This window comes from Xiphophorus couchianus, chromosome 15, assembly GCF_001444195.1.
Source record: "Xiphophorus couchianus chromosome 15, X_couchianus-1.0, whole genome shotgun sequence".
Taxonomy (NCBI): Eukaryota; Metazoa; Chordata; class Actinopteri; order Cyprinodontiformes; family Poeciliidae; genus Xiphophorus; species Xiphophorus couchianus.
In genome coordinates this window covers 5,758,477-5,782,470 of record NC_040242.1, presented here as the reverse complement: position 1 = coordinate 5,782,470, position 23,994 = coordinate 5,758,477, and the positions used below count along the sequence as shown (strand labels likewise).

The window sequence follows — 23,994 nt, the reverse complement described above, 5'->3', positions numbered from 1 at the left end:
AAGACCTCAGCAGAAAGTCATGCTGGTTTGTTGACTACGTCAAATTTTCAACTCGGCTATTTAGAAAACCTGCTGAGCATTGACCTTTAAAATATATCCTGTGACCCACGAAAGATATGAAGCAACACAAAAGCATAAAAAGTGAACTCATACTTAAAATGTTCATTTTAAAAGTACTTTTTTTGATGCAACACAGCCACTATTTTCTTATTCATGTATAAGGATATTAGCTATTAGCACTGCTAGCTCATTCAGAGAGGGCACTTTGGAGTAGAGATGTGCGATATGGCATAAAATTCATATCACGATATATATTGTGATGGGTGCAATATATAGCGAAGTGCAAAACTTACAATAGAAACAAAAAAAGATCACAAATTAATTGAGTGGAGTGTATATATTTGTATGTGTTAAAATTCTTTAAACACTCGTTATAAATGTTGCATGTTATTTGTATGCAATGTTTGTAACTGTTTTACTTTGTGCTGCTGTTATAAAATATGCAAAGTTACTATTATCCTGTAAATTTTGATCAGACCTTTAAATTACGGAGCCCTCTAGGGGACATGGGGAATTTTTTTTCTTTTGCGTTCCCTCGCAATACTTTTGCGTTACCTCGCAAAACCTTTTGCGTTCCCTCGCAATACTTTTGCGTTACCTCGCAAAACCTTTTGCGTTCCCTCGCAATACTTTTGCGTTACCTCGCAAAACCTTTTGCGTTCCCTCGCAATACTTTTGCGTTACCTCGCAAAACCTTTTGCGTTACCTCGCAATACTTTTGCGTTCCCTCGCAAAACCTTTTGCGTTCCCTCGCAATACTGTACTGGTCAGTTATGCAGCATAATTGAACACTGTAAGCCTTTCTTACGGAGGGTGCCGTACTTTATGCTTTAATATAAGGTTATGTGAGGTTTTTCCATGAATGTTAGTATCTTTTTGTGAAATATCTGAAGTTTTATATCTTTCTTTAGGATAGAAAGGCACCACAAACCTACGATATAAACAGAAACCTTCCGTAAGTAGGAAAGAAATAAAAATACATCCTAATTTGGACTATTTCTGAGTTATTATCGCGGGTAATAAATCATCTGACAGTTTTGATTGTGTCTCTGTTGTGTTCGTAGTCTGAATGGTTTAAAGAGCTGCTTTCAGTGCCGCTCCATCTTCGCCTTAACAGACATAAACATGCAGGAAAAAATGAATCGATTTTCAATCAGTGTTTTGCACCAAACAGTTAATAATAATAAACAAGTTTTCACTGAGTCTCTATAAGAGCCATATGAATGAAATAAGTAATTATTGATATGACAGGAGCAGGAGGCTTTGACACTTAGGTGTGTCGACGTGGGAGTGACGTCACCAGGTATGAATGGGAAGGATACTGGCTTTGTGTGTATTAGGAAGCGGGTGAGCGGGGCGGTCAGTCCTTGCAAAGTTTGGAGCCTGATCATCAAAATGGAATAAATCGATAATTGTGACAGAACAAAGAAAAGGTTTGGAGCTGATTGATACACAGACAGATGAGATTCCCCGAGTTAACCCAGCGCGGCCCTTTACCATCATTAGTTTGTCGTGTTTTTAATAATAAAAACTTGTTAACAGTAAAAACTGTTTGGTGCAAAACACTTATTGAAAATCGATTTTTTTACTGCATGTTTATGTCTGTTAAGGCTAAGATGGAGCGGCACTGAAAGCAGCTCTTTAAACCATTTTTATTTCTTTCCTACTTACAGAAGGTTTCTGTTTATATCGTAGGTTTGTGGCGCCTTTCTATCCTAAAGAAAGATATAAAACTTCAGATATTTCACAAAAAGATTCTAACTCACTCTAACTCTAATTCATGGAAAAACCTCACATAACCTTATATTAAAGCAGAAAATACGGCGCCCACCGTAAGAAATGCTTGCAGTATTCAATTATGCTGCATAACTGACCAGTACAGTTTTGCGAGGTAACACAAAAGTTTTGCGAGGTAACGCAAAAGTTTTGCGAGGGAACGCAAAAGAAAAAAAATTCCCCATGTCCCCTAGAGGGCTCCGTATTAAATGAACACACAACCACAAGTTTATTATTGACCCATTTTCCAACACAAATGCAAAATCCCGGCGTTACCTGCAAGTATTCCCCCGGATTAAGCTTGGACTTGGAATATTGTTGTCATTCTGGTTTCCATTTTCCTTTTAATTCAGAGGTTGTTTCAACACAAGAGCTGCTTGGTCCCCTTTAAATGGACCAGAACAAAACAATCCTTGGATTGTCTGCTTTGTTTCAGCAGATGTGAAGCTAATATGAACTCCAGACCAAGCAAGTAGACTCTGGTCCGACTAAAACCTGGGGTCTGGACTTGCTTATACTGTATGTGAGCCCTTAATGCTTCCATTAAGAGAAAGCAAACAGTCCATGTTGGACAGAATAGTGCAGCGGTGTCAAACATATTTTTGTTTTGGGCCAAATTCAGATCATGAATGTTCTTAAAGGGCCGGTTGTTCCAGAATGTATTGATAAAACCTGTTCACAAACTGTAAAAATATCTATGAATCCTTAAAATTAAATATTATTATTGAACATCTTTTCAGTCCTTCCAGGATTTTGTGATTCTTTTTGTGATTTTTTCCAATAAAAATCAAAGTATTTGCCGTACTAATTTGGAAATAATTGCGCTTATTTATGACGGTAAATATGACTTTTTATTACTCACTGTATAGATTATGGACTGTAATCTGACATCAATTAAAGCTGAAGCAGCTGGTTAGTACAAGTAAGAAAGTTGTTGACAATTTTTGAGAAAAATCTGCAATAAACTCCCAATTATGCATTAGTGCAAAAAAGTGCAGGGATTTGTGGAGTTTGCCTGAATTTCCACAATAATTCTCAGGAAACTGGAGGGACTGATTGATATAATTTTAACAATAAACAGATAAAAACTGCATTGATTTGATTGATAACATAATATTTAAGCTCATGTAGTGTTTAGTCTAGAATTTAGAGGGCCATAGAAAACGCTATGGCGGGCCAGATTTGGCCCACGGGCCTTGATTTTGTTTGACACACGTGCAATAGAGGTACACATGATCAGAAAACTAAAATCCTCACTTAGTGTTTGTGAAGCATGGCATAGCTGAAGGCACGCTTGCTTGTGGAGAGAAATGGAGGATTTTTACACCAAATATCCATAAATCAGTTATTTCTATTGACAAATATACTTAAAGACGTACAAAAATATAAATATTTATATACAAAATTAACATTTCATCTAGGTCAACTGTCATTTTTCCAAGAACAAATGACTCAATTTTTTTATTTTGTACCTATCCATAAATACAGTCTTCCTGAAAGTGATATATTTCTAGGAGAAAGCTCACCTTAACTTAATGTAGAAATCTAACAGGAATTAGAAATCGGGGCATTTTTTTTGGATTAAGTAATAAATGAGCTTGCCATACAGGCCTTCCGCTCATGCAGGGCAGATTAAATTGAAAGTAGTGACCCGGATTTTCGTGATGTGGATGCGACCTTAGACCTTAGTTATTTCCAGTGTTCACATTCTGTCCTAAACTGCTTTAAAGGTCTGAAGAATCTGCACTTTAAAGTACTTATAAAATACCTGTAAAAGTATTAAAATGTAGCTTGGAAATTTAACAACTCAAAAGGTGAAACACTGAAAAGCTGCATCTATCTGCAATTGGTTTGTGTTATGCTATGGCTAAAACAAAAATGCCATAGTTTGCATCTTTTGGTAATTCTTGTTTGAAAGAAAATAACTTCAAATCTGCCAAAAGTGTGAAAAATTTGTAATCTTGTATGTCAGCATTAGAGAATATGTGCAATGTTTTGTCAACATGAAGGAGAAATTATTTATTTTCATTCTAATCTTTACAATAACGCATTTATTATTGAATATTTTGTCCTTTAATTTAACAATGCTTTATGAAGAATATCTACAACTTTTATTTGTGCCAAAATAGAAAAGCTTCTTGACATCCACAAACTTGAATCTGAAGACCAAAAGAATGAATGGTTGGACCAAAGAATGGATTCTGGTTCAGCATTGTCATTCTACCCCGTAGATACTTCTTTCAGCTGTCAGTTTCGCCTCAGACTGGATGAAAAAAGCGCTCGAGTTCATTAATCAAACTTGTTACCTTGTTTTGATATTCAGCAGAATCACCATGTTTGAGTCTTTGGCACATAAACACGGTCCGCAGGCGGTCAGCCCCGCCCTGAGAAGCACTAAACTCCGCGACACGGCTGTCAAACTAAATCCCCGTCTTTCCTTAAGTCCCGGTTGCTGGGAGCGGACATCAGGAATGTTGCTGGGTGACAAAAGACGATTAGTGGCCTGTTTTCTGTGTACGCTGACATTTGTGAGTCGTGTGTGTTGTATGGAAATTCTTGGCATTGAGGTTGGATTGGATACCACAAAGGCTCTAAAAGGTTTTCTTTCACACTCTGCTCTGAAAGCACGTTGTTGAGACATTTTTAAACAGAAAGAAAATGGTCTTAATCTGACAAATAATAGAAAGTGGCTTGATAACAGTGTCAGCTTTCATCACCTAAATTCATGGTGGAAAAAATAAGATATACGCCACTATAAATTCCAAAGTTTTGCATATTTTATATTGGAAATTATTTTAAATTTTGGACTTCTTATTTAATTAATAACATGTGGATATAGCTTAGTATGTACTGTATGTTTAGAAATAGATCAATTGCTTCTATGATGTTATTTTTATTATAATGAAATGTTTAAGTGACAATTTTGAGATGCACATGTTTGGATTTCTTCTTTGGTTTTATGACACAAAATTTCAGTAGATGCTAGCTCGATGTATTCATGAGAAAACCACTTTAGATTTTGGGGTCACTTGGAAAATCCATCTGTGGGGAATTTCCTGGTCAACTTTCAGTGTCTTTCCGCAGCGAATCAAGTTTTACTTCACCATAAACTGAGAGGAGACTCACCAAAAAACGACAACAGAAAAACAAAACATAAATTATTGCCTCTCTAAAATTGTCACCTTCAAGCTTGACTAAACTTTGCAGCTTCCCACACGGATAATGTCTTCTGGTGGGAAGTTTTAAAGTCACACAGGACACATTTGAAAAAACACAAACCTTTCAATTATGGGCTTCAGTTGGTATATTTAGACAGACAAAAATGAACTACAATAATTTGGGTTATTTAGCGTCTTACAACAAAATGCGGGTCCATATTTTCACCATTTTTTCTTTTATTTATAAATGGAAAAAAAAATAAAATAAATATTTTTTGTAAACTAAAACAAAAATGCTCCAATCTACATATTTAGTTTGATAACTAAATATTCCATTTGGAAGCTAAATATGTAGCTAGCAATCAAAACTACTTAACTTCCAAACTAAATATTTAGCTCAGAGCTGCATATATTCCTTTCACAGTAACAAATTTTACTGGATGATAATTTGTCTCAGAAGTTATCGCGATAGACGATAATATTGTTGCTTTGAGACACATTTCAAGCAATATAACGGTAAAGGCTTAATAATGAAAGAACACATTCTCAAAGATTTATAAACTTTAAATTTTAGTGAACATATAACACTGAAGCAGAGAGAATTTTTAAATATCCACAATAAAACATCTTTGTAAAGAAAACAGTCCTTCAAAACTTAGACTTAGACTTAGACTGACTTTATTGTCATTTTGCATGCACAGGGTGTATACAGAACGAAATTTCGTTGCATACGGCTCAGGACAGTGTTTTGAGCTTCCAATGTTGTGAGGTTACTCCAGAATAAAATAAAATACAGTATAAAATATGAATATAAATCTAAATATAAAATATAAAAAAAGGAATAGTTAAGACCAAAACACCAGATTTTGGTCTTGCCTACTAGCTTGCTGAATAAATGTTTAGTTTGAAGCTAAATAATTAGTTTGCTAATTATATTTTAGTTTGGAGCTAATTTTTTACTTTATAAACTAAATATCTAGCTTGATTTAGTTTGAAACATGACATTTATAAAGGAAAAAAAAAATTGCAATTACAGGCTAAATGGCCCAAATTATTGCTGTTGATGTGCAACTTTACAAAACACTTTGTTGAATGTGTTGCCAGGGTTGTTTTTCATTGCAAATGTTGGCATAAAATCTCCAGCTTCAGCACAATTGAGACGGTGTGAGCTATGCTTCAAAAAGAGATGCTTGCCAGGAAATTTACCAGTTTAAATAAACCTGATGTGTCAAACTCAAGGCCTGTGGGCCAAATCCGGCTCGCCACAGCTTTTTATGTGGCCCTCTAGATGCTAGACTAAACACTAAGTGAGCTTGAATTTAATTTTATCGATCAAATCAATGTAGTTTTTATGTTTACTGCCAAATGATATCAACCAGTCACTCCAGTTTCTTGAGAATTATTGTGGAAATTCACCAAAATCAACACATTGAGTTAAAAACTAGGAGTTTATTGCAGATTTTCTCTTACTTGTACTAAACAGCTGCCTCAGCTTTAATTGATGTCAGATTATAGTGATAAAAAGTCACATTTAGACTTTCTAAATGTGACACCCATGTTATAAGCTATGCAACACCTTCAGTTGACCTTGAACTCTATGTTAAAAGAGGACTGGTAGATATTGGACTCCCTTTGCATGCCGAAATCCACTCAGAGTTGTGTGTTTTTGTTTTTTTTATCTGAAGTTTACAGAAAAATGTGTCTGCTTCAGGGTTTATTCCAAGAGAGCACAACAAACAACATCTAATTGCCCCTCCTAGATACCATATCGGAGGATCAGATTGAGACCAATGACTTCAACCGCAAATTGCATACGTCGCTTCATTGCTCAGACTCAAAGCCCCGTGCGGTGATTTCCTCTTTGCCAGGAAACCCCAAAACGACTAAGTTGAATATAGGGCTTTATAAGACCAAATGGCCTTTTTTGCTAATGGATAATTACTGTGGAAACCAGTAAATCAAATTGGCTGTGTTAGCATTTTGAAGTACAATTTCTACAACTGTATCCTTGTAAACAAGATACTTGGGATACACACTAAAAGATTATTATGTAATAAACTCAGAGCCATAGCAGAAAAGACAAGGTAAACCATCAACCAGTTCATATTGGCGTACACTCATTATGGACATTAAGGTCAAGTAAAAATTGTGTTTTTATGATTCATTTAAAGCTTCTTCATCCTCTAGGAGCTTCACTGATTTTTACAAAACAACTGGGTGCTAACATTTCAATTTACTGTCAACTATATCTAATCTACTTACATACAAGCTCAAATAAATTCATATACCTCCACTAATATTTCAATAAATACCTGACCACATTTTACTTTCTTCAGATTTGGTAGCGTTTATTTCAGCGGTGTCAAACAAATTTTTGTTTTGGGCCAAATTGAGATCATGAATGTTCTTAAAGGGTTGTGCCAGAATGTATTAATAAAACCTGTTCACAAACTGTTAAAATATCAGTGAATTCTTAAAATTAAATAATGTTATTGAACATCTTTTCAGTTCCTCCAGGATTTTCTGATTCTTTTTGTGATTTCTTTGATTTTTTTCCCCAATAAAAATCAAAGTGTTTGTGGTAATAATTTGAAAATACTGTATTTGCACTTATTTATGACATTAAATGTGACTTTTTATTACTCACTGTACAAATCAAGGACTATAATCTGACATCTGCTAAAGCTGAGGCAGCTGTTTAGGACAAGTAAGAAAGTTTTTGACATTTTTTGAGAAAAATCTTCAATAAACTCCCAGTTTTTGGTGCAATTTGTTGATTTTGTGTGAATTTCCACTTTAATTCTCAAGAAACTGGAGGGACTGATTGACATAATTTGGCAGTAAACAGATGAAAACTGCATTCATTTGACTGATAAAATAATATTTAAGGACAGTTAGTGTTTAGTGTAGAATCTAGAGGGCCACATAGAAAGCTGTGGCGGGCCAAATTTGGCCCACGGGCCTTGAGTTTGACATGTGGCTTTTAAGGTTCCAGTAATTTCAAAATCTGAAATTGAGAAAATGTTTTGGTTAACTGAAATAAATAAAACCTGTATTTAATGGGGGACCTATATTATATGTGCTGTACACAACACAATAATTCTGAACCTAAAACTTCTTCCCTCAGCTAAAACTAAACAATATATAACTAATAATGACTAATTAAAACTAGCAAACACACTCTAAGAACTAAGTAAAACTAACTGAACAAGACAAGAGTGCCCATCACACCCATATCAGTGACCGACCCTGTTAATATGCATTATGAATTAAGTCCTGCTCCACCATTGGGACAATACTGAGTCTACAGGTTTGTTCTGCTTAGACTAACCTTTGTGTTTTATTGGGGTGTGGTGTCTGGGTTTTCCCACTGCAGGCTTTCACCACTTGGAACACCCTGCAGCTGTGGCATTCGCCAGCAATCATTAGCCAGGCAATTTGTGGCAGAACCAGAGCGAACTGAGCACAGTCGCATCTGGCTAGTGCAGCCACAGTCTGGTCAAAATGGGCATTTCTGACATTCCTACCACCTTTTGCCTCTCAGATTGGACTCTAATTGCATCCAGCCGAAGGAGAGGAACTTTCTCTTCTTTTTATTTAACTAAACCCACCAGGGAGAACAGATTCTTATTCCTCTTCAGGTGTTCAAAATAAACACACGCACATATTGTTTTGACTAAGAATTGATTAATTCATGAATAAAGAAACAGACAGTGATTCCCAGATATTTTATTCTTCAATTTTCTCCCTTATTTTTAAAAATTAAACTTGAATTGCAAATATCCTCATCATGGTTTACCCCACCTGTGTCAAACTGAAGGCCCTTGATCCAAATCCAGCCCACCATAACTTTTCATGTGGCCGTCTAGATTCTAGACTAAATACTTAAGTGTGCTTAAATATTATGTTATCAATCAAATGAATGCAGTTTTTTCTGTCTATTGCCTAATTATATGAATCCAATTCCTGCAAAATCAGCAAATTGCTCTAAAACTGGGAGTTTATTGCAGATTTTTCTCAAAAATTGTCAAAAACTTTACTTGTACTAAACAGCTTATATTGCTTGAAAGTTGTCTCAGAGCAACAATATATTATCATATATCGCGATAACGTTGGGGACAATTTATCGTACAGTAAAATTTGTTAGGCCTGTGGATTGCATGTATTTAATGTTTTGCATTGCTTGTCAAATTGTTTCGAACACAGCAGTTTCAAAATAAAAGCACCTCGGTTGGAGTATTGAACGATACGGAAGCGTTTAGGGTAATTTAGGGTAAAGAAAACAGTTTTAATATCTGGATGAACCATTCTTTATCCACAAGCAAAAATGCATTGGGACACAGTTATTGGTGTCCCTCACAATGTTCTATAAAAAACTTGATAATAAATAAATATTTCATTGCAACAGTGTAAACACAAGAAATACAAGTTTTAATTGTGGGCGGAAATTAAAAATGTTTTGTTTTTAACCTCGCAGTAAAACAGAAAATGTTGCATCTCCAGAAATTAAACGCATTTACTTTACTGAGTGTTTCATTTAGTTGAACTTTGGCTGTAAATAACTTGAATAAAGATCTCTCTTTTCGCCTGTGTTGTTGCTAATGCCACTCAAGCTGTTGTTGGGAGGGGAAAAACTGGGAGAAGTTCAGCGCTTTCTTGTGGCCGTCATTTTAAAACGATTGGATTCCTTAATTGCCATGTCGATAATAACATAAGTACATGGTTGAAAACCATAAATGCTACACTATAATTACAAAGGCATTTGGAATTTTAAGAAAAGACAAATATGAAAATACGTGAAGTGACATCAGTCGAGCAATCATTGTAAAGGGAGTTGGAAGTTTTTGAAAAGTTAATAAATCTACTGAATGACCTGAAATGGCATGGATTTCAGATGTGATATTTTAAAAAGTGCATCTTAATTCCAATTATGTCAATACTTTGGGTATTCAGTGGAATAATAAACACAGCCAGCCTCTTTTGACACCTCAGCTGCCTTATTCACACCACTCCCGCTTGTGGTTGCAGGTTTTTAGAAAATCCATGTAATTACGAAGGATGTTCTGCTCCAGCTAACAACTTCTAATGCGTCTTTCAAATTAGGGTAATAATTTCTTCACACTAAAGTAAGTATACAGTAGATGAAAGAAACTGGCCCAGATTGCGCCATTACATCCGTCCTTGCTTGTGGTTGTGACCCTGTCATTTTCATACCAACAAGCATGAATCAGGTCACTGTGTCTGCTGTCTGACTCAAAAGCGGTGTGTTTAACCAGGGCTAAAAAGGCGTTTTCCAAAACTCATTCATAAAGTAACTAGAAAAGGTTAACAGAGGGAAAACACACATATAGCAACTGTTGTGTTTTTTCCATCTGTAATACTTTTATTTTTAGTGCTATTGATAATTTTGAGGCCTATTTCTAATGATCTCTGTTAATCAGAATGCTGATTAGTACAAGTAAATAAAAAAAGTAGGGCTGTAATGATTCTTCGAATGACTCGAGTACCTCGATTATTAAAATTCCTGGAGGAAAATTATCTGCCTCGAAACTTTGTTAAATTAAGTTTATTACTCGGCGCACACCCGCCGTGTTCCGGGCAGGTGATTATTTGCATTGCACAGTGCTCTTATTTCCGCCTCTGAGTTGTTGACTAAAGCTAAGTGTTAGCAGCATAACGTCCAATTTTCAAGTTCAGTTCGGGGGCATTTCATTGATTGATGATGATGTCCGAGTTTTTATAGTTTTGCGGGGAACCAATAGGTATCCTTAAACTGACTAGTGCGATGCCTGGAGTTTGGCAGCCTTTCTCCTCCCAGAGCTGGTGGCGGTGAAGAGCGCGGCGGGTGTTTCTGTACAGATAAACGGATAGACTGAACACTGCGGGTGGCTCTGCCGTAGTTGATGCTTAGCATGAGCGTAGCTTTACGGACGAACCAGAAAATAAATATTTCATCCCGGTCGCAACAAATGGGTGGCGGAGCGCACCACGGCAGTACATAGCTGTCATTTTTTGTGCTTCTGTGTGACGAAGGAACCAAATCCCATCACCAACGTGGACATAGAAGCTACAAATGACTGTGCAAAGTTAGAGTTCATCTATCAAATGGATCAAAAATGAATACATAAACTAAAGAGTGAAGAAACAAAAAAATTTTCCAAGTGTCTTTGTGAGCCTGCCTCTTTATTTTCAAATTGAATAAAACTTCAGATTTTTGTAAACTTTTTGTCCAGGTTAAAAGGTGAGCTATTATTGTTACTGGTTAGCTTTTACAACAACAGAAAAGTTATAGTAGTGATGTAAAAATATTAAATTTGAGCTGATCTTCATATCCGATTGTAATACTGCTGTTATGGTAAAATTGACCAGTTTTGTATTTTAGCTCATTTTTATTCGATTACATTACTCAATTAATTGTCAGAATAATCAATGGAATACTTGATTACTAAAATAATCATTTAAAAGACTAATCTTTTATAGTTTGTACCCAACAAAGTTTGCAGTCTGTATTCAGTGCCTGAGCTCAATGTCGGTGTCAGAGTTACCTGATATTCCATTTGGAAGATGATCACCAAAGCAGCTCAGTGTTTTGATGCAGGTAGGCATATATACCTTACCTGAAATATTTTATCTGCAACATTATTTTATATCCAATGCATGGTTCACCTCCTTGTTGAGGAACAGAACAACATGTTGTTTGTCTGCTACAGTGGCGTATAAGGAGCCTACTGTTCTCCTAAGCTGCCACGTTTAGAGCTGAAGTCTGTAAGTTTCTGAAGGAATGCCAGTAATTAGCTCCATAATCTTAAGATTTAGGAAGTCTGCAAGAACACAGACTTTATCATTGTGTGATATGTCACACTACTTTGGCTTTATTGAGAAAAAAGGGTTTTCTAATTATCAACAGGTTGCAATTTTTATGGGTAGAAACTGAATAGCTAAATTAAAATTGGGCGTCCTCTGAACTTACTGCACAATACAAGCACAAGCCATTCACCACTTACCATTTAGAGGCCGTTTACTGCTGAATTTTCACAACAATAAAAAGTTTATCTCTTTTTGGACCAATAAAGAAACACAGGGAGGTGCTCAAGTGGAAAAGATTGGCACCTATTGTGGCACATGGAACTGCCAACTGCCTTAGTAACATGAGATTTATTACAAACACAGCTTAGACATCAATTCAAATCAACAACCATATGCTGTCTGATGCAAATGTTTAAGAATTTCAAAATATTCATATCACTTTTCAGACATAGTCTCCAAATAAGTGGTGTAATTGTATGTGGTATTTACACTTAGGAATATGTAAGCACTACATTTTGTTTTTTCCTTTGGTGAAATGTCTTAAGAAAATTCAATTAGATTCAGTTTAGTTGACTTTAGTGTTCACCTGGAGAAAAAAGTTAACACAAAACAAAAATGCTTTGTAATTCATTTAATTCTTAGAATTATAAACTGATCAAAAGGTAGCGTACTGACTCACAACCTGTCTTCAAGTTAAACTTTCTGAATCGAATTTGGAACTTACGTTACCCTTATTTTTTATTTTTACATACTGAGAACAATGTGTTTGTCTTGACTGCATAATGCTGCACTTTTAGTACAAAATATCTTCTCCACCATAACTTTAGGTTGAAACAGAAAGTTTCAATCTGAAGTTATAGTACAAATCTACCAGGTAGGTTACAGCAAGAGAGTTGTCTTCATAAACTTGACTTTTCTACACCTTAAATCGACTATCTAAAATCTTTGACTGTGAGTGCAACACAAGTTTATATGCACTCACTATGGACAAAAGATATTTAAGAAACTTATGTAACTAGTTCTATTACTAAATAAACTACAATTACTTTGGTATAACAAAGTAGTTAAGTCTTCCTGTATCTTGGCGTGTACAAACGCTTCAAAATAAAACCGAACAGGACAGAATGTAAAGATCTGGCAGAAAGAACCTGAGGGAGATTCAAACCTAAAACTATCTTGCGGACACGCAACAGTGATACAGACAGTGTCAGTGTGCAGCAAAGTTATAAAAAAAGAGTATGAAAGAACTAATTTTCATCTTTTTGTTCTGGAGAAGGCATAGACCTTATGGGATCATTCAGATATTTTGCAGAACATTTTCTTGGCCATGAGAACACCTTGCTGGCTTCTTCTATAAACATCTCTGCACTTCATTGTCTGGTTGTGTGAAAGAAGCACTGAAACAAGTCGGGTCTCAATAGCTGCATGCACTCAGAGCGGTGTATATGTGTCAGCACGACACCCACTGTCTCTGAAATTACAAAAAGCGGTGATGAAAAGTCCTTTTTTTCCCACAAAAAACCCGCCGTATCAGATGAGACGAAGACGACAGATCCCCTCACAGTCTGAACTTTCGCCAAACTAACGTGATTGTTGTCGTGACTCAGCAAGTAGATGAATTCTCGCCAATACAAAGTCCTTGAACGCCACACTGCCTTTTTTAAGAGTCTAGAAGGAAAAGATGAGTCTGAAGAGGATGTCTGTGTGTGGGTGTGGGTGTCCTTTATCAAAGACAACCCATCTCCCTTTAGCGCTGAGTGCTTCTCTGAGGTGTACAGTACAGCTAACCAGGATGAACAGAGAAAGGACTCCTTTCTTCCAGCCTTCCTCACTCACAGTAAAAGTGCAGTTCTACCTCAAGCTCTGGTTTCTGTGCTCCTTTTGTCCAAGGCCACCGATTGAGGACACAAAATGGGTCTGAAGGGAACCCAATACAGCGCCATCACATGTCTCATTGCCCCCTGTCAGTGCTGCTGTCACAAACATGACAAAATCCAGATCTGTTTAGCAGTGTTGAATTATGCACTTGCTCTCTCAGTGTACAGTAATTCTCCATTTTTATCTGGAACTTGACAATAAAAACAGCAATACCCCCTTCCTGTAACCTTTAAAGTGGTATTTTGAGCTAACACTTGAAGCTTTCCCTGGTGGGCTACATAGTAAAGCAATGCCGCTGACCCGGTAATGTGAGCAGAATGCCTTCCTCTGAGTAGCTCTGCTCTGCAGGCACTCCACCAGAGTTTTACAGAGGGCCTATCCAGCAACAGCTTGAAACATGAGCTTTTTATTGGTGAAGGAATGTTGCCGGTAAACAGATTTGCCATCAGATATGTGTGGTACCAATCCTGACCTTCACTATCAAAGGTACGGGCTGCCTGTAAGAAGTCTCATGCAGACAGCTTTATGTGGATCTTGTTGCGAGCTAAAAAGAACACAAATTTATTCAATATTTTCTCTGAAAATAACTAAAAAAAATAGACAACAATGTGACTTTTTGTCTTTGCCAACAAAACAGCAAACTTTAGGCAGTGACTTATGGTTACATACACAGCTTTTTGAAACCTTGAATGGATCTGAGACACTTAAATGTTTCTTGTGGTGTGGTTTAGATCCTAATACTGTTTGTTGTAACTACGGAAAATATTGTAGTTCGGTTTTGAAAAAGCATCATGTGTTCAGCTTTTGGGGCTGTTGAAAACAAATATTTTAGTAATTGAGTATTCTATTGATTATTCTTACGATTAATTGAGTAATCGGATTAAAAAATGTTTATAACTCTCACCTTGAACCATTTCTAGCTTTTGTGTCCATGTTAGTGACAGAATTTGACACCTTTGTTCGTCTCACGCAGAAGCACATCTACTAGCTATGTACCGCCACGATGCGCTCCGCCACCCATTTGTTGAGACCGAGATGATATGAAATTAATTTTCCGGTTCGTCAGTAAAGCTACACTTATGTTAAGCATCAACTACAGAGCAGTAGCCCGTTGTGTTCAGTTTATCCACTCACCTGTGTAAATGCACCCGCCGCGCTCTTCTCCACCACCAGGAAGCAGCTCCAGGAGGAGAAAGTTTGTCGTACTCAACTTAAAGATGCTTATTGATTCCCTGAAGAACAATAAAACCCAGACATTATCATCAATCAATAAAATTCTCCCAGACCAAACTTGAAAATTGGATGTTATGCTGTTGGCACTTAGAACTAAACAACAACTCAGATTCGGAAGTGAGAGTGCTGCGCAATGCAAATAATGATAAAACATAATTTAACAATGCATCGAAGCAAATGATTTACCTCGAGGAATTTTAATAATTAAGGTACTCGAGTTGTTCGAGGAATCATTACAGCTTTAGATTATTTACATCCCATATTGTGTTGTAGGAATCGCTTTTAATAGAATCAAATTTGTGTGGATTGTATAAAACATGCATGCATTGACTCTTGAATAAAACACAGTGCTTCAAGAGTCACCTGGATGTTTAAAGGAGTATGGACTTTTTTCACTTCTGATATGGTAGCAGTATTGTAGATTTGAATTTGATACCATACATACTTTATTACTTTTTTGGTAGAGTGTAATGTTAGAAAAGACTTGATCAAATTATGTTATTCAGAGAACAACAGTGAACAACAATATGAGTGGAGTGCTTCTAACGCTACGCTTATTATATCTGAGATTTTAGATGCAGGCTGACATAATCCAATACTTGTTTTGTTTTTGTTTTTTTGTTTTTTACCGTTGGTGATTTTTAAAGTAGTTTTTGAACTTAATACTTTCAAAAAATGGACAGCTAAAAGATCCAGTAAGAAGAGCTTCGATCAAAGCAGCAGCTGCAGAGATTCACAGTTTTGTTGGAAGAATCAGATGACAACATTCTTCTTCCTTTTTCACTCAACTAATCTTGACTTTAGGGATCAGTCACAAGAAAAAAGCCATTATTCTACCAATATGCATTAAACCTTTATCTAACAGTAAAAAACTACAGTTCAGAAAATGTCAAACTTCAGCTAATTTACAAAGATTAACAACGATATTCTCTGTAGATGTGTAACGATTATTTTATTTACCCATGTTCAAAACCATTTGTTAGCCGTGCCACTAAAATGTTACTGTGTGTTGATCAATTACATAAAATCTAGACATATTATCTAGATTTTTGAGGTTGTAAAGTGTGGAAAAGTGGGTCACTGTAGAAGAAAGTGTAATTTATACATGGTAGTCCAATGACAAAAAAAATCCCTCAATCCTGCTTCTTCAACAAGCAGAGAGAAAGAAAAAAGCTTTCCCAGAAATGTTATAACTTTGGCAGCGAACAGGAATAGCAGATCCACAGCGTGTTGCTCCACATCTTGGACTTAAACCATATTCCTGATATTTTGTCTTATGCTGGTGCCCCAATGTCTCTAATCTGTATAACAAATCTATGGAGTGATGCGTAGTCATCCACAAAAAATATATAAACATATTTTTGGTTTGCAAAAATGTCCAATGCTTTACTATGCTGTTTATGTTTTGTCCTGGAACAAAATTCAAAACATGTTCAGTGCCACAAGTGATTCTGTACCCTGTGTCCACCCAAATCACACTCATGTCCTCTGTGATCTGTTTATGAAGGTCTTTTGGCTCAAAGGTGTCACCAAAGTGTTCGTAGTGAGATGCAACTTGGTTCAAATTTGTTTTATATTCCTTCTTGACGTACCAGCAGTTGGAAAAGAGTTACCCTTCAAAACAGACATAAACAGATGAACTAATATTGGAACAGGATGTTCCTGGTCGTACATGTTCTTGCAAAGTGAATCCAGTCTTACAATTGTTTTTTTTGTGTCAATGGGTCCGCCAATTTCTTGCGAATAAGAACAATTTGATACTGGCAAACACAAAAATGGGTTTCTGGGTCATTCGTGACTCCGTCGACCTACTTTCAGCGTAGCCAGTTCTTGTACAAGCTTCCAAATCCAAACCATCCTGTGTCAGTTCATTGAAATGTCAACATCAACTTACATTAGGCTCTGTTCAGCGAGGGACAGAAGGGACACAGGTGTTTGTCTTAACTGTTCACATCTGATGAAATCCCCTCGTCTTATGAAACACCATTCTGCAAAAAACATATGTAGTGTGTGTGGACATCTGTCTACCACAACTATCCCTAATATTTCACACCTTTGTGTTGAGAGTGAAATGTGGAAGATTTCACTTCAAATACACAGAGGATATTATACATCGTGTAGTGTAGACACATTCATTGTATGAAAATCAAACTTTAAATCAAGACAGAGTTGACGCAATCCTTCAGTCACATTAGTTTTCGCAGCTCACTTCTATTTTTGATTTCATCCTAACTATACAATCTTTATTTGACATGTAAATCTTGAACTACCCATTGTTCCACTTTATTAAAGTTAGTCATGTTGTGTTTATAGTGAGGAACGAGTTATCATAGATGTTTAAACGTGATTTATTTTGCGTAGCCTACGCTTTTAACAGCTTAGGCTAGATTTGTGGGCTATGTGCAAAACATTTTTCGCACAAAATCATTCTTAGTGAGATTTCAGTCCGTTCAGTTCTGCCTACTGTGAGCTCTTTTCAGAACAAGAGGTTTTAGGGTGTCTTGTCAATTTAAATCAAAATAAGCTGCTGCTGCTGGCCACGCCCCCAACGCAACATTTACACTCACAGGTCAAAATGGCTGCAAACAGATGTGCAATTATGCAACTGTACATCTTTGAAAAGCAGAAGTAAAACCTCCCAACCAGCAAGTGGTTTCTGAATGGTAAGTCAACAACAAAACACTTCTGTTTTCCAGCAGCCATTGTACAGCGCATAGAGCGGTAAAACCAGTTGTCTAAACGTGCTGGAGCTCTGCTGGTGTTTCTAGCTAACGGGCTGGGCTTTGGTTGCTAGGTGAGGGGCAATGTCTGCTGATTTGTGACGTTACATAAGGAAGTTCTTTGAAATGGCTCATTTTCCAGACACCAAAATCATTAACTTATTGCCAAAAAACAATAGATAGGCTGGTGTAGTATAATCATCAGATCTTCTGTTGGAGTTGTTAATGATGGCAAACAGGGAAATAAAAAATGTTTTAGGGGGTGTGCCGTGGTGACGTAGCGGTTAGCGCGACCCGTATTTGGAGGCCTTCAGTCCTCGATGCAGCCGTCGCGGGTTCGACTCCCGGACCCGACGATGTTTGCCGCATGTCTTCCCCCCTCTCCTTCCCCGTTTCCTGTCAGCCCACTGTCATATAAAGGACACTAGAGCCCACAAAAGACCTGGGGGGGTAAAAAAAAAAATGTTTTAGACCAGGGTCGACCTCTCTTAGAGGTTAAGGGTTGGTGAGTCTCTAAAAGGTTTGTTTTGCAGAGGTTTATCAAACCAGGAAAGATGAGACGATGAATCCCAATGTAGCTAAAATGGGAGTCCATCTGGTTTCTGTATACAATAGTTTGATGATTGCACCATTAGCCTTTTTATTTTTACTCTTCTCTATGCATGTGAAATGAAGAAGAAGTGAATTTTAAGGATTTAGGGGTAGAGTGGTTGAACATTTAAAGGTTCTTGAGCATTTTGTCGTGAATGCAGGTATCTCTGAGATCTGAGTTTGTTATTTCGGGTCCTTGGGGCAACTAAGTCCGGCAGCCTTGCCTTTTGTACATCGGATAAATTTCAATGTTATTTGTGGTCTCTTGAGAGATTTTTTCTTTGTCCAATGTTTTAATTTAGAACAAATGGTACCGTCTGATTTAGACCAAATAGTGTCAAAATTACAACTTTATTCTCGTAAAACTTTACCTGTATTTAAAACACAAACCAAAAAACTCTTTGAGTTCCATTGCAAACAAATAATTGTAGCTTTCAGAAAAAGGCCAGAAACAAATAAATATTAGCAATATGGCTGCACATTTTGCACAATAAAAGTTAAACTATATGCTTTGTGAAAAACAATAAACAAGCTTGTTGTTTTTACAGTTGTAAGAATGCATATCCCAGTGAATCATTTGCACTTTTTTTCTTTCAGACTGGGTCGTCTTGATTAACTTAATGACTTAATAAACTGAACTTGGAAATTTTTTTTGAGACCGTTTTGATAATCAGGTCACACAATGCTGGATCAAGTGTTTTATTTGTACAGATAAATTATTCAATATGATCAGATTTCCAAGAGTATTTCAATTTGGAGGGCGTGAAAAAATTTATGACAGAAGATAACTGAGAAACACTGGATTAAGAGAATGTTACGTTCACATTGGCAAATATGTTTTACAAGTTTGCTGATAAAAATAACTCACAATAGGAGTAACATCCCCAGAAATACGCACTGCTAACGTAGCCGTCTAAAATCATTGTAAACCACTTGCAGCTGGCCGGCCAGCTCCTGCAGTCATTAGTAGACCTGTGGTTTCACAGTGATGTTAATGCATGGTTGTGTTGCACTTGCTCACGGAGGTGAGGCATACGGAGTGGCACACAGTGACTTTGCTGTGGCAGGCGCGCTCTTTTTGAAGCCAAGTTTGTAACTCGACACAAGAGCGGGGCCAGAAGGAATTACAGGTTGGCAGATAAACAGAGCAGCAGCAGCAGCAGGGCGTGATCCCTTCGTGAAATTAAAAGCCACTGCTTCTCTCATCAGCTGCCAGCTCAGCTAATGAATAGCAAACTAACAGGATTTTGGGCCATTCCTCTCAGCTGTTGTCTCAGTTGAACACTGTGCTTTACCATAGAACATGCTGTTTGCTATTCTTTTTAAGTGCACTAACAACAAATGTAGACAATATAAATACGTTTATTCAGGTTAAGACCATAGCACCTTCCTAACTTACTAAAATGAAAAGAAATTTAAACTTCTGCTAGAAAAAATTATGTAATTTCTTTGTTTACTTTGTATAATTCACTCATTGTACCACATTTGACATATTGTGTGGAAATCTATTATAAGCCTGGCGGGCCACCGGGCTTCATTTGTGCCCCTACCAGGCTTAGCATTGTTAATTTATTAGTTCTTTTAATGATTGCATTTTTTGAGACTTTATAGTTGGCTGTTTAGGTATTAATCTTCAAGTCTTCCAAAAATGCATAACTATCAAATTATATTTTCAAATTTCCTGTCAACTTTAAACTCAAAAACAAGGCGGGCAGCTGGATGAGCACCGGCCTTAGCAAGTTTTCTGGGGAAACCCTGAATTTTTGTACGTCATACAAAAGAAAATGAGGTAACATTTTATTTAAAGGAGTGTGCATAATACTGTCATAAACATGACAAAACATCTCCTCTGAGGATGAAGGAGTCTTTATAAATGTTTACAGCTGTGGTCATGAAGTGTTATTCAGTATAAAATGACACTTTTAATGCAAAGTTGTACTAAAGGTTGCATTAAAAGTCCATTATAATGGCCAACTGTGCATTATTTGGTAAATAATAAAACTTTTAATGCAAAGTTGAAATAAAACTTCCATTAAAAGTGTCAACTTTGCACTAAAAGTGTCATTTACCGAATGAATGACATGTCATGACAACGGTCAAACATTCATGAAGACTCCATGTTCATAACAGCTATTATGTCATGTTCATGACAGTATTGTGCCAATCTTATGCAAACCTCTTCAAATAGAGTATTAACAAAAATGAATTCGAACCTACAAACCCATAATCTTTTTCATAAAATGTACTGAAATTCTGGGACCTTCTAACATTTAAAACTGTGCAATTCATGTTTAAAGTAAGAAACCATTAACTTCCATGCAATATACTAAACCTATTTTGTGACAGAGAGGGCGGTTATACTTTAAGAGAAGGAAATAAAAAGCAACGTATTAGAACAATAAAAGAGTTTTTGTTTATTAGTGTGGAAATATGTTGTATGAGATGAATGTTTCAAAGACCAAAAATGCTATTGATGATATTTTTAAAAAATGCATAAATAATTGTACATTTAAGAATGAGAATGTGAGATTTAAGTGTCATGTAATGTGAAAATAATTCATGTATATCTGGTTTTTGGAGATTTAAATGTATAAAAGTTTATGATTATGAGAGGGGCAGGAAATCATAAGATCTTGTATCATATGATGTGAAATTGCATTGGGCATGATAAATTGTTTTAATTTGTTTTTCTTGTTTTTACTATTTGTCTTTTTGAAATAATAAAAAAAAATGCTTCAGTCATTTTCACTGACCCGACCACACATTTTCCTTCCACTCAACATTTAATTAATTAAACGGATGACTGTATTTAATTCAACAAGGTTATTACTAACTGATAGATACTTATAGTTCACAGGAAAGATCAACTTGGATAACTTAAAGTCACATTTCTGCTTATGTAAATCTTATTTTTTGCTCACTTGTTGCCAAAACGTAATAAAGAAATCAGAACACAAACAAGACATTTAAGAAATTAATATGTTGAAATATTAAAAAAAAACATCCCTTCTAAATAATTACCTTTTTTCTGTCATTTATTTTATATTTTTACTCACAATGCATTGAAAAATGAAGAACCAAGAAAACCATTTATAGGTCCAACTTTCTGTTGCGTCACTGGTCAGTTTTTTATTATTATTTCACAAAAATAATTTTATCTTCTTGGTTGAGGTGTTCAGGATCAGGCAGTGCCAGGGTCAAAGGTCAGAGCACATACTTGTCAGGAATCCCGACGCTCCTGCCAACAATCACAGGAACTGTTTTGTTCTCTTGGGGGATTTACAGTTTTTCATGACAGATTACGGAAAGCAACTACAGAGAAGTAGCCAAGGTGTTTATGCGATTATGTGGTAATTATGTCACACAATTAAAAGAGTAATGTCTTTGTTTTGTAAATGCAAAGATTGCAGTGATTTAGAAAAATAAAATAATTGGCCTGGGTTTGTGCTAAAGGTTGGATTTGGGACCTCTGATCTTAAAACTCACCTTTTTCTGTATATAATGCTTGAAAGATGGATATTTTTATAAACGTTTTGCAAACCGACGTACCAGAATTTACAGAACCAACCCGTAAATCCAGGTTAGTAGAAAAACATCTACCAAACCACATTCTAGACTTATGCTGGTCACAGCTTTATTATCTTAGAAAATGTTATTCTTTTCTAATTCAAGTCTCAAAAACTGTATGGTCAGGTGTTACCCAAAAGCCCTTGTTTTTACAGAAGCAGGTTGCAGGAAAGTGTATTAATAAAACACTATTTTCAGTGGGATTCAGCATGAATCAGACCGTCGTTGGTTGGTGGAATATGAATCAAGTATTTCAGATTTTAATTGTGAGGTTTGAGGATATTTCGGCGTTTCCACCTGATGGTGGTCCACATGGTTTCTCCTGCAGGGATCAAATAAACGATTTCTGTTTTGCAAGTGTATAGTCTTTGTGCACTAAACATTAGCCGCTGCTTTAGCAATTAAATTAAACAAAAAAAAATAATACAATGGGATCCATGCATCGCTCCTTTTAAAGATTAATGTGATGTTGTACGTTGTCTCTGCATAAATAAATAAGCAGTATAAACATAAAAAAAGATATCTTCTCACACTAAAGTAAATATTTTTTATAGGTATATGTTTGAGTAAAATGAACATTGTTCTTTTATTCTATGAACTATTGACATGTCTCTGAAATTACAAGCAAAAATTTAGTATTTTTATGCAGAAAATGAGAAATGGTCAAAATAACGAAAAAGATGCAGGGCTTTCAGACTTCAAATAAAGCAAAGAAAACAAGTTCATATTAATTTAGAAGCAACAATACTAATGTTTTAACTCAGGAAGAGTTCAGGAATCGATGTTTGGTGGAATGACCAGGAGGTTCAGTGCAGTGGGCTGTTAGTTTTTTCCAGAGCTGTATATCTGTGTACATTCATTGGGATTCAGAAATTATTTTCTGAATAATTTCAGAAAATAAACACAGAGATGTTACCTTTTAAACGTTTTATAAAAACTGGAAGTAGCTGGTAAATACTATAAATCCACTAGTACTCTTTAGTCAATAACTTACTGATTAAAAGAATACATCAAGAAATAGTTAACTGTTGTTTTGAATTCAAAAATACTTCTTTAGTCCCAAAGGGAAATTAAAACGGTCATTTTGACTCATCTGGGATTTATTTCTTCAGCTTTTGTTAATCAGCTGCTTCCAGTTGTAAACAAATCTTTGCTATGCTTATGCATCATAAAACATAATAAGCACCATCTCCCTCCAGGCCCTGCAATGGATGGATGACTTTTATTACCAGTGCCACTTTTTCCGGAATATATGCTGTGAAATATTCAGCGTAATTGCTTTTTTTTTCCAGAAGAACACCATCTTCTGGCACTTCAACAATGTTCCCAAGGCCTTTGAATGAGACAGACAGCCACAGCACTACAGATCCTCCAAACTACTTAAATTTAAGTAGATGCTTTTCTTCATGTCTCCTCCTTGTGTTACTCCAATGCCTACATAGAAAGCAGCTGAAAAGATTAATGTTAGTCATGATTAAGTTGTAGTAAAGTTCAACAAATTTATGTTTGTGATGTTAGGACTACTAGATGCATATTTACTTAGGACTTTGGTTTGGCTGCATTCACAAAACTTAAGATACGTATGTGATCTTAAGTTTTGCTGACAATATGGCTGTTTCTTTGACCAATAAGACCATCAGCTGCCAAAATGAAATGTATATTTGCTATTCTTCTGGTTCTGATTGATAAATTGTCAGCAGTTTTTTGGGATTATTGTGTAAGCTGAAATACATGTTATTCTAACTCACTGGAAATCAACGGTGTCGTTTTAAAGATTTAGTTAATAGGCTGACATTCATTGAACCAATTATATGCTGTATGTACAGCTCTGGAAAAAAATAAGAAAACCTCCTTGTTATTCCACCAAATATTGATTTCTGAACTCTTCCTGAGTTAAATCATTAGCATTGTTGTTTCTAAATTAATATGAACTTTTCTTTGCATTATTTGAGCTCTAAAAGCACTGCATTTCTCATTTTCTGCAAATAAATAATTTTTTTTTTTACCCCTCCAGGGGGTATTTTGTGGGCTCTAATGTCCCTTATATGACAGTAGGCTGACAGGAAACGGGGAAGGAGAGGGGGGAAGACATGCAGCAAATGTCGTCGGGTCCGGGAGTCGAACCCGCGACGGCCGCTTCGAGGACTCAAGGCCTCCAAATACGGGTCGCGCTAACCGCTACGCCACCATGGCATGCCCCAAAT

The 23,994-nt window shown here is 36.1% G+C and overlaps 1 long non-coding RNA gene across 3 annotated transcripts in view; it reads left to right on the top strand.

Moving 5' to 3' along the window:
- The window catches only part of LOC114158630 (uncharacterized), a 128,960-nt gene that overhangs the window by 16,319 nt on the left and 88,647 nt on the right, over window positions 1-23,994 (top strand). The window contains exon 3 of one of the 3 annotated variants that reach the window (XR_003598445.1): window positions 23,083-23,492. The exons of the other annotated variants lie outside the window; for them this stretch is intronic. This is a non-coding gene — a long non-coding RNA (uncharacterized LOC114158630). Of the gene's footprint in view, window positions 1-23,082; window positions 23,493-23,994 lie in introns of those variants that run through there. 3 annotated transcript variants of the gene reach the window in all.